We start from the raw sequence: 4,257 nt of genomic DNA, 5'->3' as shown, positions 1-4,257 counted from the left end.
GTTATCTGATCAAGTGTCAAAACGCAATGTTTGAGGCCAAAAGAAATTTAAGTTTGAAAAATTCTAATTATCGCTATCCCAGGATAGAGAGCGATTCCAACAAAAACACTCAAACGAATATATATCATCTTCCTTTTCGGAGTGGTTTGCAAAACAATCGATCGAAACAATCGGTGGACACCCTTTTGCCTTCCAACTGACTGAATATCATCGTCCACCGCAAGGTAGCAACTAGCTTGAAGTGCTGGAAAAATAAATCAGTCTTGTTACGCTGCACGCCTTCATCTGAAAAATCCAAACTGAGGAACGGCTATAGACGGGTGGACATAACCAGTCAGCTGGGCCTAAACTTTTGTACTGTTCGCAGAGCCTATTTGGCGTTCCCATTTCCTCCGAAAAGAGGACGAGCAAATAGAGAATGCGTAACAAGAATACGATGTCCTTGACCGGTTCAAATTTTACCATGGTTTGCACGTTTATCGAGCTAGATATCGGTTACTCTAACTGCGTTTGCGATGCATAAGTCACTTGGTCAAAGACGCTGTCAGTATCTTCTTTTTGGATAAGCTTCCTGGACATATAATGCTATGATTTTGAACAAGTCAATAATCACGTGACACGTCCGGCCTCAGCAGATGATGACACTATATCTCGTCTATGTGCAGTTAATCATACGATTGATCAGCTGCCGGCTGATGTATCGTACCGTTTGAACTCCTACACAAACGAATGGAAGATCAAATCTTCCAGGAGATTTATGAGTTGTGCACTGATGATTTCCAACAAGGATGAAACAACTATACCTAGATTCTCGACGTTAAGGCATGCATCAACTGCAAGACAAAGTCGCAGTTGGGGGTTTTTTAGCTGGACAGCCGGTATATAAGTGCCGAAACCAAAAAAGACGGGCCATCCTCAAGATCGCTCAGCAAATTTTCGATAAACTAGTTACCAGGTGAACTTCGTGTATAAAGTGTGACAAACAGAAGAGACTCATGTGAAAATTAGCTAGATTCAAAATTACTGTGCCCTTTATAGCCTGACAGGTTCCCGAATATTTTCTTATTTTCATGCCATTATCTATTCACCGTTCCACTCGAAACCATGATGAGTTAATGGTCCAAACGGTTTGGAATGTGGTTAAACACTAAAGTTAGTACTACGTTGAATCCCTTACTGTCATATCGTTCAGCTGTAACATTCTTTCCGTGCCTGGCTGCCATGCCACCCGAAGAAAGCACGAGGGCTGGGATACTGCCACAGGCTAGGCAGGGGAAGTCGAGAAGCAAATGTAGGGTTGGAACAACGGACGTTCCGGACGGTAAATTCGTGCTCTACCTGCTGGTCATAAGTACGATTCATAAAATAAAGCACACTCTTATTCAATGCTTTTATCTCGAGGCCACGCCCCATACTACTAGGAAGCCTGGGTCTTGGAACTCGGCAACCAAAAAGCTGAAGTAGGAATACAAGATACTCACATGAAGTATTTTGATAGCTGCATGGTAGAAATAAAGTTACACTAAATACGTCAATGAAGATTCCGTCCTTTAAGTGAATTTAGTCCACTCTGAAAAACCAAGAAGCACTCTACAGATGTTTTATTCTTGTTGGGAATCGTTAGCAATGCATACCTCACGAAACTCACATGATTTCTAAACCGTGACCTTCCGACCAGTGATTGGACTTTTAACCGTTCGGCAGGGCGCCTGATCAACACTGTGAATAACTCGCACATAGACAAGCTATGGCGCCACTCGTTCTTCACCCACAGAAACAGGGTCGTCAACAGGTCTGGTGGGTTTACTGTCGGCCGATCACATGGTCGTTGGTCTGATCGCCGAGCTTGGTAACTGGAAGCCAGTTGGCAATGCAAGCTAATTGTCAAGCTCGGTGAATAGGTCAACGACCATCTGATTAGCCACCAGTGCCATATTGGCTAGCTGCTTGAGCGACGACTTTCACCAAGAAATCTACCTCAAGTAGCCCATGTTTGAGCGATAATCCTTGAAGGTGATTCTAAGGTATTGGGACTATTCTTGTTATTTTAGTGGACTAACTATACACAATCAGTTGGATTAATTTCCTCATACCAACACCTCGTTTGATTGCTACCTGAATTTTAGTCAGCTTTCTGCGCTTATTCAGCCAGGATCAGTCATTGAAATAATCTCCAACTCCTGGTGTGACTCCTAAGCATGCAGGTTGTCATGGAAATACGCACAAGATATGCTGAAAGGAGAGAGTCACGTTCAAATCCCACATAACTATATCAGGGGGCGTACATTGGACAATATTATCGCATTGAAGTTCACGACATATTGTTAGAATACTCCTCATTGCCTAGTGCACATTGAGCTTCGATTGATGGTGCACGTAAAAAGACTGCATGGTGGACGAGGTTTCAGAACACTTTGTCAATTCAGAAAGTTCACATGTCCTGGAGATCGATTTGGCAAAATTTCTTGGCTGAATCGAACAACCATTAGCTCTGTTCCGTATAAGCATCTTCAGCAAAATCCCCACTAAGTATATTTAGAGTGACCTCTAAACAGCCGCAGATCAATCGGTGGATCGCCTCTTCCGAGTCTGTGGATGATACCTGTGCCAAACTTTTAATACGCCAGCGGCGCTGGGCATCATCTGTGTCTGATAAGTCATCGTCCTCCATACAACTCCTACGCTTGGTCAACCAGGCCCAAGTGAATTTAGTTAGGCAAGACAAACTGTGCACTTTGGACGCTATTGATCGAAAAACACTAAAGAAACCGGTTCGTTCAGTAGGATGCTATTCAGTAAAAAGGTTTTACGAAAAGCTCCACGAACGATTTTCACAAAAGTTCGCAATGTATTTTACGATGAAAGTTGAACAGAGGAGTCCAGATGTTCTCAAAAGGCAGGCCTGGAAACTGACTCCTACCTGCCCAACTGCTATTCCGTCAATTGAACAACCGAGAAGTCTGGCTGTTCGTTATGATAAAACACAGTTCAAGCCTACCAACTTTGTGCCATCCGTTCGGAAGCAACACCGGCTGCTGTTGTCATAGCGACCAGATAGGCATCTGTGAACTGACTGATAAATAGTACACTGGTCTCACCCTTCCCCGGATAGCGACACGCTCACATCAACTAGTGTTAGTTATGAAAGCGGGCTTTGGCCGACAGTAGGGTCATTCACTTATTACGGAACTAAAACCAGCGACAAAATGTCGCACCATATTTCACCGTTTCAAAATCAAAAGCCGTCGCTTTATAAGTGCCGCTTCAGTGCCTTACATTAATTATTCCTAAAATGAAATCGCGACTCTGAATTAATCGCTGCCCATAAAACATCATTGGAGGCAGACACTGGCTTGAGTTAACCCTTGTAAGCCCGACAGGACTGCTGAAACAGTTTGTCCACTCAACTTTTATTACGATGCGAACCTTCCAGCAAGCGAATAATAGAGAGCTTAAATCCAAAAAAGATGCGTAGACTTCAGGCTCACACAGATCAGCTCTACACAAGTGGTAGACAGTTTCACCTTCTAGTTCGACTTCCATACGCTTGATAAATAGAGTGAACTGTCACAAGTGCTATCCGTCCATAAAAATGAAGACATTGAGCTGAGCAAGTGGTACAAGAACCACTTGCACGGTCCATGATAGACAATCGGTACACACCTTTGCAAACGTGCTAATCTCCCCCAAAAGGACAGATTACTGTAATTGGACGTACAAAGGTATTGAAAATGTGATATGAAAGACCTGGGTGAATACTAAGCGACGGGATTCTTCCAAGGTAACGCTTATTCGAAGTGAACCCACATTGAGAATAGCTTTCAGTATTGTTCCCCTTCTACCGCGGAGCTGTGTAAAAACACACTCCAAGAGATGGCGTAATAAAAGAAGGCCAAATATTTCCCTTTTCCATGTAAGTTCATATCAGAGTGTTTCCGGACTACATCTGAATAAACTGCGAACCAGTAAGCAGCACTGGATGGGCGAAGCTTCCTTCTGACAAGTCGTCACTCAAGGAGACAGTTAATACGCGACCACGTGATGTGGTTCCCATTATTCAAGAATGAGTGGCGCTGTGTTCTGTCGGGATGGGAGCTAATCCCACTGTTGGTCAGTTATTCATAGACAAGTGCTTAAGTGTTCGACCACTGGTCGAAGGGCTCACAACTATCTGTGCGCACTGCCTTCTGCAACACCGATAGACTTTTTCAAGGAGTTCGTATCCCGGGTGAATCATTCCGAGGTTGTTGATGGTGC

The sequence above is a fragment of the Opisthorchis viverrini genome (genome assembly GCF_000715545.1).
Source record: "Opisthorchis viverrini unplaced genomic scaffold opera_v5_85, whole genome shotgun sequence".
Lineage (NCBI taxonomy): Eukaryota > Metazoa > Platyhelminthes > Trematoda > Opisthorchiida > Opisthorchiidae > Opisthorchis > Opisthorchis viverrini.
This window is presented reverse-complemented; position numbering follows the sequence as displayed.